The 14,878-nt window shown below is 40.9% G+C and overlaps 1 pseudogene; it reads left to right on the top strand.

Moving 5' to 3' along the window:
• The window catches only part of LOC133632952 (ubiquitin-associated protein 2-like), a 44,848-nt pseudogene that overhangs the window by 19,686 nt on the left and 10,284 nt on the right, over positions 1–14,878 (top strand).

Raw genomic sequence — 14,878 nt, forward strand, 5'->3', positions numbered from 1 at the left:
AAAGCTCCAGTGAGGCGAGATTACCCATACTGTGCTGTAGGTGGGTTAGGGCGCTCCTTTTCTCCTGCTTTTGTTGTCAACCGCCTGTTGTAAACGTTCCCACAAACATACCGTCGATCGTGGGGGACTTCTTCACTGTTTTATAGGACGTAATTTTATGTGAACTAATGTTTTGCAAACATTACACAAGGAGAGGAAAAGCTTGTCTCTATCTACATTGGCCCTGCGACGAGGCGGGGACTTGTCCAGGGGGCACCATGTCTTACGCCCGAGTACACCTGAGATAAGCTCCACCCCCCTTGACCCGGAAAGAGATGAGCAGTAGAAAATGGTCGGATGATGGATGGAAAAAGCATCAAGCTTAAACACATTCAACCTTATTAGCCACTTAAAATGACAGCATCGCTACGACAGAAGAAACTGCCCCAAAGCCAGCTGAAAAGAAAAGTGTACACAAACTACAGTTAAATCTAAATAAATAAAAAAAACATAATAGGTTGTCGGTATCGACTTGGACAAGATATTGTCCATCCCTAATAAAATTGTCTCATTTAGCTTCATGTAAATGCAATACAGCCAAAATATGCATAGTTTAGACACATAATGGTACCTCAGGATATAAGTTTAATTGGTGAAAAACTAGAATTGCGAAACAGCGTCACCCATTGAAATGAATTTAAATGAATTTAATCAGTGCTTGGCTTCCCTGAAAACACCTGTTTTAAATAGAAAACAGATTTTTAGATAATAAAACAATACATTAGAATGTATTCCGAACCACTACAGTAGTTTTACGACGTAATGTATAATAATGTACAACATTTCCCTTGGAGAGCTGACTTCTATGGTATCTCCTTTGAGCTGCTTCTCCTTCAAACACCATCAGCAGGTTCTCCATATTTTTATGGCTAAATGGCCACCATTTTGATATATTTTGACATCCATGGCTGGTTTTTTTTTTACTACTGCCGGCTACACCATTTTTATTGTTACCTCACAACATTTTTGAGGGACTTGGTTGTGTTAAATGGTAAGACATTGTAGATGCCACATGGGAAAAGTTTTGCAGTAGAATAAAAAAAGAAGTCAATTAAGGCAATCGCTTCTCCTGTGAGGTGATGAACAATAACCAGCGAACTTCACGGGCCAGAACAGCGGCTTGAGTAAAATGGCAGATTTTTTGTGATGACATACCGTATTTTTCAGACTATAAGTCGTTCCGGAGTATAAGTCGCACCGGCCGAAAATGCATAAAAAAGAAGGAAAAAAACATATAAGTCGCACTGGAGTATAAGTCGCATTTTTGGGGGAAATGTATTTGATAAAACCCAACACCAAGAATAGACATTTGAAAGGCAATTTAAAATAAATAAAGAATAGTGAACAACAGGCTGAATAAGTGTATGTTATATGACGCATAAATAACCAACTGAGAACGTACCTGGTATGTTAACGTAACATATTATGGTAAGAGTCATTCAAATAACTAACATATAGAACATGCTATACGTTTACCAAACAATCTGTCACTCCTAATCGCTAAATCCCATGAAATCTTATACGTCTAGTCTCTTACGTGAATGAGCTAAATAATATTATTTGATATTTGACGGTAATGTGTTAATAATTTCACACATAAGTCGCTCCTGAGTATAAGTCGCACCCCCGGCCAAACTATGAAAAAAAATGCGACTTATAGTCCGAAAGATACGGTAAACGTTAAGAAATTGGTATGAATCAGGATTGCATTTTTTTCTGGTACAGCCGTATTTTGAAGGATACATTGATCATTTACCACCATGCATTTGTATTTTCTTCTCAATGTGAAGGTTTGTCAGCCCACCTTGCATTTTTTTTTTTTTTTTTAAATATTTGTCTTTTCTTGTCCACAGTTGTCAGAGACCAAAGTATTCACTTCCTCTTCCACTCCAGGAAACCACAACCGACCTGGACACAAGTGAGGACCGACCCAGGCCTCTGACATGTACTTAAAAACAAAACAAAAATCTGGATAATGACTTATTTCTCCCTTCAAGTGTGGACCTGGCCAGTCTCCTACCAAAGTCTGGGGGGGGTTCTGTTGAGTCAGACCTAATTGATGGGCCTGAGGATTTGGGCCAAAGCCTAGTTTTTACCAACTCCCACCACAATGGCCGCACAGCAACACACAGCTACGCCCATGCTACAGCCAACAGTTACGCACACGCCGCCTCCGCGAGCACCACCTACGCGCATGCTGCCCTGGTACAAACAACCACTCCTTCAACCACCAACACTTTTACTTGTCACAGTCGAGTAATTTTAGTTTTCCCTTCTAGTCCTCGGTCCTGGGCTCTGGTTTTGGATCTCTGAGCGCACCAAAGCCGACGCCCGCATCGGACGCAAGGACAGCAGAGCAGCTCAATGGGCCTCGACTTGGTCAGAGAGCGAGTCAGACTTCGGCCACCCCCACCAGCAACGGTAGCGTTTCCAAAGATGCAGTGCCGCGTGCGGTACCAAGTCCAGCTCCTGCCTCCATGCCTCGGTGGAAATCAAACCTCAGAGACTGGATGACAGACCTGTTGCTGGCCTACAGAGTATGTTTCGATCAAAGTTATTTAACAAGGGTTTTATTCTATGTATTAAATGTTTCCTCTTCACTGTAGTAGAGATGAAGCTTCAACCAGAACCATCAGCGGTGCTCAGCCAGCTAGTGCAGAGGCATCAACAATCATCCATTCTTCCCTCCACAGAGCCTCTGGTTCTGTCTCATTCACATGCTCCTCAAGTGCCCACACCACCAGGTAGGACAGCATCAAAACACATATGCTAAAGGTTTGAGGACAACTGCAAATCTTCCATCTTCTATAGGTCATGAGTCCTCAGTCCTCCCTGTAAGAGATGGGGCCTCTCCAGGAATGAAGCCGCCTGGTGTGGATCCGCCCATCACAGAGCCTCCCATTCGACAGCTCAAGACACAGAAGCGCAGAGTGCCACCAACCTCAAAGGTGACTTGATTATGGCTATTATTGTAGTATTGTTTAATTATTATATCGCACCATGGTGATAACTTATTACGAGTCGTGACTTTTGCGGTGCATACACTGTATCAAAACAATTAGAGGATGGCTGGTGGAATACATTGTGGTGTGTTCCTGTTATCTTAATAAACATTGGCTGATGTTACGAAGGCGAAAAACAATATACTGTATTTTTCTGACTATAAGTCGCAGTATTTTCATAGTTTGGCCGGGGGTGTGACTTATACTCAGGAGCGGCTTATGTGAAATTATTAACACATTACCGTAAAGTATCAAATAATATTATTTAGCTCATTCACGTAAGAGACTAGACGTATAAGATTTCATCGGATTTAGCGATTAGGAGTGACAGATTTTTTGGTAAATGTATATCACGTTCTATATGTTATAGTTATTTGAATGACTATTACCATAATATGTTACGTTAACATACCAGGCACGTTCTCAGTTGGTTATTTATGCGTCATATAACGTACACTTATTCAGCCTGTTGTTCACTATTCTTTATTTATTTTAAATTGCCTTTCAAATGTCTATTCTTGGTGTTGGGTTTTATCAAATAAATTTCCCCCAAAAATGCGACTTATTCTCCAGTGCGACTTATGTTTTTTTCCTTCTTTATTAGGCATTTTCGGCCGGTGCGACTTATACTCCAGAGCGACTTATATGTCGAAAAAGGCCGTAATAGAATTAACTACAAAAAATTACAGTAGTTACATAAAATGCATAGCATTTGTCTTGGAGAGTGGACTTCTGTGCTATCTCCTTTGAGCTGCTTCTCCGTCAAACACACCATCAGCAGCTTCTCTATATTTTCATGTCAGTCGTTTGGATATTATATTAACATCTTTTGCTGGCGTTTTTTTCCTCCTGCACAACACAGCCCGCATTTTTTTCCTCCAGCACAGCACAGCATGCGTTTTTTTCCTCCAGCACACCACGGCTACACTCAAACTGCTTTACCAAGTTGACTACACACGGTCATGTTTTTGATGATTTCTTTCTTTAATTCACTGCATTTAATTTGCTTCTTCTCAGCAGTCTCTTTCACTATTTTTTTGTTCCAAATGTTGAAACACAAAGTTTCGTCGATCTCTAGTTGTAAGCTATTGCTCGTGTGTTAGACTGGATGTTTTGGTCGGATTTTGTAAAGTTCACTGTGGCATTCTCTACCACAAATAGAGGGGGGAAGGTTCGTAAATCGAATTTTAGCTCGCAATCTGAAGCATAACAATTGGCAGCGAGAGAGCTCGTTTCTCGGAAAACTTGTAAGATCAGTTGCTTGTATCCCGAGCTACCACTGTATACACGTTCATGATGGTAACAGAATATGCTTAAAACTTTTAATTGGTTGATCTGGTTTCACTCACTCTCTTAAATCTGGTCCTCAGATCCCTTCATCAGCAGTAGAGATGCCGGGCTCAGCCGACATTTTGGGCCTTAATGTTCAGTTTGGAGCTCTGGATTTTGGTTCCGAGACTAGCACCGGGACAGTGGATGTGGCCCAGAAGGAGTTATCCAGGGAAAAGGTTTCAGCACCTACAGTGGCCCTGACTGCCCCCACACAGCAGCCACAGGGCAGCCTGTTTTCCAAGCCTCCAGGATCATCTGTAAGGTATGTTCTTTTTTTCTTTTTTTTTTAAACTTAAATTTTTATTCTGTCACATGCATACATATATCAACAGGGTCAACATCTTACAATATATACATAGTCAATTTATATTCCATATCAAGCATTTGTGGTGTCATTTTCCTGAGTTTTGTATTCAGTCCATTTTGTCCATTTCTCAAGAAATAGTTCCTCCTGTATTCTGAGTCTATGTGTAAATCTTTCCATTACATATAGTTCTTCCACAATGCACAGCCACTGTTCACAGGTCGGTGAGCTGCTACTACGCCACAGTCTTGTAATTGCCTTTTTGCTGGCTGCTAACAAAACCTTGACTAAATAGAAATCATCGAATTGCATATATTCCTGCGTCAAGTTTCCCAAGTATAGTATCATACTTGTTTTTGGAATGTCATATTGTAGTACTTCTTTTATCACTGACCACACGTCATACCAATATTTTTCAATATTGGGACAGTTCCAGAACACATGTTCGTGGTCAGCGTCCATATTTCCACATAGCCTCCAACATGGTTGTTTCTTTGCTGCGACTCTTCCGCTTATTTTTGGAGTTATAAAGTATCTAGTCATGTTTTTCCAGCAAAACTCCCTCCATACCCTAGAACTCGTGGCCGTGCACTGCGTTTTACAAATATTATACCAGTCCTTTTCAGTGATCTGCTCCCCAAATCCTCTTTCCCATTTCTCTTTAATGTACATGGTTGAAGTCCCCTTGCTTGTCATCAATCCCTGGTAAACAGCTGAGATCACTCTACATTTTTTATTATTATAAGCTTGTACCATTATTCTAATTAGCGGGTTCATTGATGCCCTTTTAATTTTTTTAATATAGTAGTCCCTTATCTGTAAATACCGGAAGAACTCATGTTTGTCTAGATCATATGTCGCCCGTAGGTCTTCGAAACTCCTCATCTGCCCATCTTCCAACAGTGTGCACATTGCCGTCAAGCCTTTTCGTTCCCACTGTTTAAACCCATGATCTTCGAACCCAGGCTTGAAATTGGGATCACGTGTCAACCATCCTAGTATCTTTCTTTCATCCTCTAATTTGTATTTTTTTGAGATATTATTCCAAATTCCAATTGTAAATTTAGTAATCGGACTCAGTTCTGCCTCTACTCTCTTTTCTATTGTTTTATTTGCCAACAAGTTTTGGATAAGATCTCTCCCCTGGTCTAATTCAATTCCCTTCCATTTCGCTTCGTATTCTGGTCTACACCAGCCTACTAGATACCGAAGTTGGGCTGCATGGAAATATTCTTTCAGATTTGGCAATGCCATTCCCCCTTTTACCTTGGGCAGCTGGAGAGTTTCGAACCTAATTCTGGGTCTTTTACCCCCCCATATGAATCTCGATATATTTTTATCCCACTCATCAAATTGTATTTGTGGTACTGCTACTGGTAGGGATTGAAACAAGTACAAGAGTCTCGGCAACACATTCATCTTGATTATTTCTATTCTTGAGCTTAAGTCCAGACACAGCACTGACCATCTCTCCAGATCCATTTTAAGCCTCAGATTTATCGACCCATAGTTGGCTTCATATAGTTTATCTCTTTCCTTTGTTATATTAACTCCCAAATATTTGACCATTTCCAGGTCCCAATTTAGTTTATACGTCTCTCTAATTTCTAATGAGGGGTTATAGTTTAACAATAATATTTGTGTTTTTGTGACATTTAACTTATACCCCGAATATCGTCCATAATCTTCGAGGGTTCTCATTAATCTAGGGAATGTTTCTTCTGGATCTCGGAGATAGATCAGTACATCATCTGCAAAAAGCCCCACCTTGTGTTCATTATGTCTAATCTGTATACCTTTAATTTCCTTGTTTTCTCTAATCAGTTGGGCTAATGGTTCTATAAATAATGCGAATAACGTCGGGGATAAACAGCAACCCTGCCTGGTAGACCTCTCCAATTTGAAGCTTTTCGAAAGACTTCCATTTATTTTGACTCTAGCTGATGGTTCTTGGTATAGTGACTTTATTATCTGTACTGATTTTTTGTTAAAGCCTAGTCTTTCCATTACTTTATACAGGTATAACCAATTTACACTGTCGAATGCTTTGTGAGCATCAACACTCACGAGCATAGCACTTGTTTTTGTCTTCTGTATTTCATCAACTAAATGTAAGGCTCTCCTTATGTTATCCTGAGTTTGTCTTTCCCTAATAAATCCAGTTTGGCAGTCCTCTATTAGATCCGACATAAAGTTTTCAAACCTTTTTGAAATAATAGATGTATACAACTTGTAGTCCACATTCAGTAGCGAAATAGGTCTATAATTGTTACAGTCTTCTTTATCTTTACCTTCTTTATGTATTACTGATATAATCGCTTCTTTCCATGAGGGGGGAATTTTTCCTTTTTTAAGGGTGTAATTAAAGGAGGTCTGTAATAAGGGAATCAACTCTTCTTTAAATGTCTTGTAAAATTCGGCACTAAAGCCATCTGTCCCCGGGGATTTGTTATTTTTGGTCCTTTGTATTGCTTCTTCAATTTCCCCAATTGTTATATTAGCGTTTAGCATCTTGTTTTGGCTAACTCCCAATGAAGGCAGGTCCAATGAATTTAAGAGAAGTTCCATTTCCTTCTCTCTTGCCGCAACTGGTTGTGTATATAGTGTTCGATAATAATTTTCAAATACGTTTTCAATCGCTTCTGGATCGTATAATAGGTTGTTGGTCTTGGGGTCCCTTATTTTGTGAATATTATTTAATGTTTGTTGTTTTTTCAGTCTCCTAGCTAACATCTTTGTTGCTTTAGAGCCTCCCTCGTAGTATGTTTGTTTCACAAACCTGGTCTTTTTTTCGACCTCATCCATAAGCATTTCGTTTACTTTTTTTCTCATGTCTTTAATCTGATCCATTATCTCAGAGGTTCCCACTGTTTTATGTTGTTGTTCCAAATCTTTCAATTTTCCGATTCGTTTTTGATATAATTCTAATCTTGCCTTTTTCATAAAAGATGTTTGAGCTATCAACTTCCCCCTTAAGACCGCCTTCAGAGCATCCCATAAAATTGTCGGCTCCACCTCCCCGTTATCATTCTCTTCTAAATATGAGGTTATATCTTTTTTTGTTGATTCTATCACACTTTCACTATTCAGGATGCCCACATTCAATCTCCATAACGTGTTTTTCTTCCTACTATTTAGATGAATTGTCAAGTATATGGCACTATGGTCTGAGAGATCCGTTACTCCTATGTTGCACTCCTTCACTCTGTGTATTTCTTCTTTGTTCATCAGATACATATCTATTCTACTGTACATTTGATGTGGTGCTGAGTAATGAGTATAGTCCTTCTCCAACGGGTGTAGTTCTCTCCATATGTCTATTATTCCCAATTCCTTCATCATTATGTTCACATATTTGCTAATGTGTTCCTTACTTCTAATCGTGCTTGTCGTGTCTAAGTTATAATTCAAAGTCAGATTAATGTCACCTCCACACAGCCAAACCCCCTCTGCTTCTTTGTTAATAACATCAAATATTTTCTCATACGTGGATTTACCGCTATCTGGGGGGACATAGACATTAATTAACGTTACTGTTTGGTTTTCCAATTTCCCTTTCACTATTATATATCTCCCCTCTTTATCACATATTTCCTTGATTAATTCAAATTTAACTGAGTTCGATATTAATATGGCGACACCCCTCCTATTACTCTGTTTTAAGAATGTACTGTAAAATGTATTGTTGTACCCGAGTTTCCTGAATTTTTCATGTTCCTGTTTAGATAAGTGCGTTTCCTGTAAATATATTACCTGCATCTTTTCCTTTTTGAATTTAGCCAAGACTTTGCTTCTCTTAATCGGATTGTTTAACCCATTAACATTCAATGACACCACCCTTACTTCATTATTTTGCATAAAGGTTTTCCTTTCGTACTTTTTCTGTCTTCCCTGTATCACGTCTGTTGCATGTTTCAGTTTGAATAATGAAGAAAATAAAAATAAAAATAAAACAAGAAACAAAAGATGACCCCCAAGGTACAGAGGCTCGCTCGCGTGATCCTCTCCAATCCTCAACCTGGCTAGCTTTAACCATTTCCTATCTCTATCGCACAGCGAGCGACTCTCCTCTACACAGGTCCCTCAACCATAACATTGTGAGTTAGAATAAAAGAAAAGATAAACAAAAACCCCTAAGAGGGTATATAGGAGAAAAGTCAATGTTCCAATAAGAAAACAAAAAGTATCAATATCCACGGTTCATGATTCTATATCAAAGTTAAATCTCTGGGATTATATCTATATCAGGACAGAGAGCATATTCCTAGTTATACTACCTAGTAACCAGTGTTCTTTTTTTGAACATGAGAGACAAAAAAACAAAACAGAAAAAAACCGGTAATATATATGCGGACCTATATGTGCACATACATGTAAATACATATACGCACTCACCCACAACCACGCATATATTCACTTGAAAAAAGGAATGTGGTAGTATTCATTTCGCATATCAAACTACTTCCATTGCACCAGGGTACGTATAGACCTGTCTCCCGAGCGCCCCAACGGGCGCCACCGCAGCACCACAACACTAAACCGGCTGTCGACCCAGCTACGGCAGCACCCACCACAGCGCCCGGAGACAAGCCCACCGGGAACGAGGACAGGGGAGCCCCTCTACTCTAGCATGTCCAGTGTAAAACAAAGTCAACAACTTATCCATAATATTGATGTATATATAGATCGGTCTCATCCTCAACATATATGCAGTACAACTGAGTAATAAAATAGAAAATAATAAAAAATATAAACAAATAGAAAAATATAGAGGGAGAGAGGGAAATAGGTGGTGAAAGCAGAGACAACAATCGAGCTGAGACGAAGGGGAAATGCCTTCCAAATCCCTCTTTTAGTACACAAGAGTATGAAAAGATATTCAAGTTGAACCCTGTACAGATCAGGTTCCATAATGTTTTGTCGCCTGTATGATATCCAATGTTCAACCAATTTAGTCCCTTAAATATTATACATTCTCCCTTATACCGTCATCTTTCCTCTCTCCCCTCCGTGGAAAATATAAATAAAAAAGGTTTACAGTAAAATACATAAAGGATCATTACAAACATGTAGTGCTTCTAAATGTTTATCAGATACCCACGTAAAATCCCATTCACACATACATATGCATACAAAAACATGCGAACTTGCCCACATTCCCACAAAAAGCACCCCACACGATCCATGTCCTGATGTGGATACTCACGCACGCACCCACACACATATGTATGAATGGATACACACACACGCACACACCCACACACACACACACCCACATACACACACACACACACAAACAGAACAAAACAAAAAAAAAGGTTTGTTTTCTATCTGATTCCAGATCTAATATCTTATAGAATGAGAGTTCAAACATAGACTAAACCAATAAACCATACCAGCGTTTCCCTTATTTCCCTGACCATCCCCCTCCCCCCCGTGAGTCCCAAGTTCTTGCAAAAGTCCAAAAGAAAGTAAATCTCTGTCCGTTTCCCATCAGTCTATTCCCTTCAATGTGTCCATTTCCTTGGCAGGCAACCGTGGATGTGTCTATTTACATAAGTGTCAGTTGTAGTGGTGTTCTTACCCCATTTCTCGGATCAATGCTACTCAGTACCGTCATTCTCGTCAGAGCCCCCATGTTGTCTCCGGACTCGCTGCCGCTGCCGCCGTCTTCTTCTTCGCCGTCGTTCACCTCGTCGTTATATTCTCCTCCACGCTGATGCCTCCCATCGCCTCGTCCTCTCCTCCCGGACCGTTCTTCCCGTGCGTTCCATCCTCTTCGTTGCCTAGTCCAGCGCCGTTCTCCTCCTCTCTCTCCCGGCCGGTGTCGCCTCTCTCCTGGGTGGTGGCCGCGCCCTCTTCTCGCTGGTTTGGTAGTTGTGTTTCTCTCCATGTCCGGGAGTCTGGCTATACGCCGGTCATAGAATCGTTGTGCTTCATCAGCGGTCTTGAATGCATGCGTTTTGTTTTTAAATTCCACCTTTAAAACAGCTGGAAAGACCGAGGCGGAATCGGACATTCTTCTTCCACATTTGAGCTTTTACCTTGGTGAATGTGGCACGAAGTTTCACAGTAGCTGGCGCATAATCTGGATAGAGCATAATTTTCTGTCCCTTCCATTGTAGCAGGCTCCTGTCTGCCCGTAGTGCACGCATCTTGTCCTGAAAGTAATGGAAGCGGACAATCATCACTCTAGGCCTCGGGTTGGGCCCCGGATTTTCCTTACCGATCCTGTGCGCTCTGTCTAGTATGGGTGGCTCGGTGAACACGTCCCCAAGTACTGTGGCAAAAAAGTTTTGCATGAATTGAACACAGTCGTTCCTTTCCCCAGGACTCGGTAGTACGTTCGTGACGCGCAGGTTGCAGCGTCTAGACCTGTTAGAGGCGTCTTCCATGCGTTCGTTCAGTGACTCGTTCTGGGTCAAGAGCTGCTCACATATAGCCTCAAGAGCGGTGACTCGTTCAGTTAGCTGCGTTGCGTTTTCTTCCAAGTCGACGATCCTTTTGCCTGATCCTCCACAATTATCTTCACTTCATCCATGGTCCTCTTCAGCGGAGCTATTATATTCTCCATTGATGCGGTCATGAGTCGGTGTAGGCTCTCCATTTCTGGGGGTAGGCTGGCTGCGGTCATGCTACCAGCATTAGCCTCTTTAGCAGCTACAGAGCTACTAGCTGGAGAGGCTAAGCTAGTCCCACTGTTTGTAGTGGTAGTTTTACTATGCCGAGTAAAGTGCGCCTTTATCCCCTGCTGTGGAGTTTTGCCGCCCCGCGAAGCCATAGTGTGCCTATAATCACTTATGTTCTCCTTTCAACTCGAATTTCCTCACAATATGTGGTTTTTATACAATTTGAGTGTCAAATTCACGGAGAGTCGCTCGGACGCGTCCTCCCTCCTTCACATCTTAACCGGAAGTCTCCATGTTCTTTTTTTTTTTTTTTTTTTTTTTTTTCTAGCCTGCACATACAGTAGATCCCCGCTGATCTGCGATTTTGCATTCAGTTGACGCAAAAAGGGCATTTTTTTTATTTACAGGAAAATTTGCCCATTTTCCCCACAGAAAACCCTTCTAATTTACTTTAAGTTGGTAATCATTTATGATATTATGGGGTTAAGAAGAGTACTGTATTTTCCGGACTAAAGAGGGCATCGGGGTATAAGCCACACCCACTAAATTTTAGAAGAAAAAAATATTTTTCCAAATATTAGCCGCACCGGACTATAAGCCACAGATATATACCGGTACGAAAGATTTTGTAAATGTTTATTTACATACCTTAAATATGTTTCCAAACGATGTCTGTAGCATGGCAGTAAAACGGACTGATCAAACAAACCAAGTCATCGTCATGGACCCACTAACTGAAGAAGCCAGCTCTCCCATCAGCTAAACTCAATAACTCCACGGTGGCATCTTGGTGAATTTACTGATAAATTTGTGGCAATAAAACAATACAAAAAGAATGTCCGCTGTATTTTACTATTCACCAAGGGTCTTGGCTGGTAATTCCTGTGAATAGGCGGGTACTACTTTAAATTGTGGAATTTTACAATGTTTACTTTTGTCTTTTGCTTAAACAGCGAACACATGAGCACCCAGCCCCCTCTGCCTTCTGCTGTGGCGGAGTCCAGCTTCCCCTTACCATCCTTGGGCTTACCCAGTGCCACGCCCTCTCCCTCCCTGGGTCTCCCTGGGTCAGCCGCGCCGCCCTCCACCGCAGCTACGACACCTAGCAAGCGTGTAGAGAGCGGCGGACCCCGATCCCTGCCGCCACACCTGGCCTTCTCTCAGAACAAAGACAACCCTGTATCTGCTGCTGCACCTCTCACCGTAAGGAACACTGCACAAGAGATCCAAAGAAGGAATTCGACAATAACAATGTTTTCCTTCTTGTCCTAGAATGGTTACTGTGGTATAAACACGCAGAGTCCACAAGATGGTAAGTCTGCGCATTACTTTTGAAGCGTGGATACAAAGTTAATACTTTTTTATTTATTTATTTTTAGCTACACAATCGGCAAGAACTGTGAAAACAGAATCTCCAATAATATCGGGGGACAGCGGCCCCACCATTCACACACCTTCTCCTGCAACCATTACCTCCCACTCAGCGCCCATTCCCTCACTCAACAGGTAAGAGATGTCTTTCACACCTGTAAATTGCGTATAGTTTTTATTTTAAAGTGTGTGCACATTACATGGACAAAGGTATTTGGACATGTGGTCAAACAGCTTCAACCTTCTTGGGTAGACTTTCTAAACGGTGTCCCTAAAGGCTGGACACACAGACAAAAATATATATTGATTTACAACAAATGTGATTCGCAATTGGTAACATTGATATAAACTTCATATAGAGATGTAACAATAAATGGTATTAATGATAACTGCGGTAAAACTCCCAAAGGTTAGTTTGAGATAAAAAATTTAAAACTGTGATTGATAACTGCACTTTTTTAATAAATGTACGGACTGACTGTCGCCAGCTTGGCAGTTTAAATGCTAATATGAAAACAAAAGATAATAACATATTTCCTTATTAATAAACAACATACACCAATCTAAACTTATAAGCACATTGTTACTGTATCTGAGCAATTAAGATATTAACTTGTGCACTTCCGCCCGAGCGCGGCTGGGATAGGCTCTAGCCCCCTGCCTCCCCAAAAGGGACAAACAGTAGAAAGTGGATGAATGGACGTTGAACCTGTAAGCTGTTGTCTCTCAGTACAGAGTGATCATTCTATATTCAAAGGAATACAAGACGCGTTCAAGGGCCGCTGAACTGAATAAGGACGCTGCAATGCCCAGAAATAATAATAGAATGTATCTGTTCCACACTTTTCATTTGAATTAATCTTGAAGTGTTACAGTACAAATCAATATTTAAAACAAACATTTGACAATTAAAACAGATAAAATATTAAGATTACACCATCAGTGAATCATTATAAACAGTGGGTTTTATAACTTTGTGTATTTATTTTAGTTGCTTAAAAGACTTGGTCAAAAGATTTCAGTGTATGTTTAAGTGCTTTTTAAACACATTCGAAAATACCCTCATAATATTAATCGAGATAATTTTGGTCACAATAACCATAATATGACATTTTCATATCGTATCAATTACAAACTTCATATTTCCTTAGTGTCTAGACTTGAGGGACACCTGGTACAAGATTTTGATATATCTGTCGAAATTTTATACCTTTTCAACACAAAAAAACATTTGACGTTGTGGGGAACAGAAAATGGCTACATTAGTCCAATCCATAATGTTTTGGTTAAGTGGAATCTCTGAAGTAATTATTTGTACAACTATTATGTAACAAATGTAACTCACTTTCCAGCCATGTGAGCATTTCTCACTCATCTGGACCGACCCACACTACAAGCTCCTCTCTCCAGGTAGACAAAAGACATATTTGAGCGTCCACTCACTGTCACTTTCAACCAAAGCTGTACGATAGTGTAAGGATGTTTCCTCATCAGGCAAGCAACGAGGAGAGCGCCAGCAATCTCCACGCCTTTTCCACGTCGTCCAGCCAGCCCCTCAACGCCACCAATCCCTCCTCAGTTCTCATGACTGTCAGCAGTACAAGCGGCAATGTCCTGCACCCGTCGGGAGCGCCGGGCCTGACTCCTAACGGCACAAACGGCATGCTATCCGCTGCCAACAGCCGCACCGCGCCCCTGCTCGCCACCACTTCCGGTAGGTATCAGAGAATTACCCCAATTCAAATACCACAAGTATGCTGTCTGTCTGCATGATTTGCAACAAGTAATTGTATATTTTCTATCTTTGATGTCTCCTTCAGGAAAAGCTCCTCCTAACTTAGCCCAAGGTGTCCCCCCTGTGCTGGCCAGTCAGTACATCATGGGCCCCGGTGGCTTGTTCCATGCTTACCCGGTAACGACAAATAAATAAAACAAATACAAAACTTTCTTGCTAATATTGTTGGATTGACATTTTTTTTCCCCAGCAGCAGATCTACGGCTTCGAGGACTTGCAGATGCTGCAATCTCGCCTCCCTATGGTGAGTCTGCTGTTATGACGACCATATATTTTCAATCATATACGGAGAACATGCAACGGAATAGTGTTTGTTGCAAAGGTGTCCAAACTTTAAGATACGGAATGATTGAGGGATGCAGGTAGAGATGGGTACCAAATTCGGTACTTTTTGTAGGCACCGACA

The sequence above is a fragment of the Entelurus aequoreus genome, linkage group LG17 (assembly GCF_033978785.1).
Source record: "Entelurus aequoreus isolate RoL-2023_Sb linkage group LG17, RoL_Eaeq_v1.1, whole genome shotgun sequence".
In the NCBI taxonomy this organism is placed as follows: Eukaryota; Metazoa; Chordata; class Actinopteri; order Syngnathiformes; family Syngnathidae; genus Entelurus; species Entelurus aequoreus.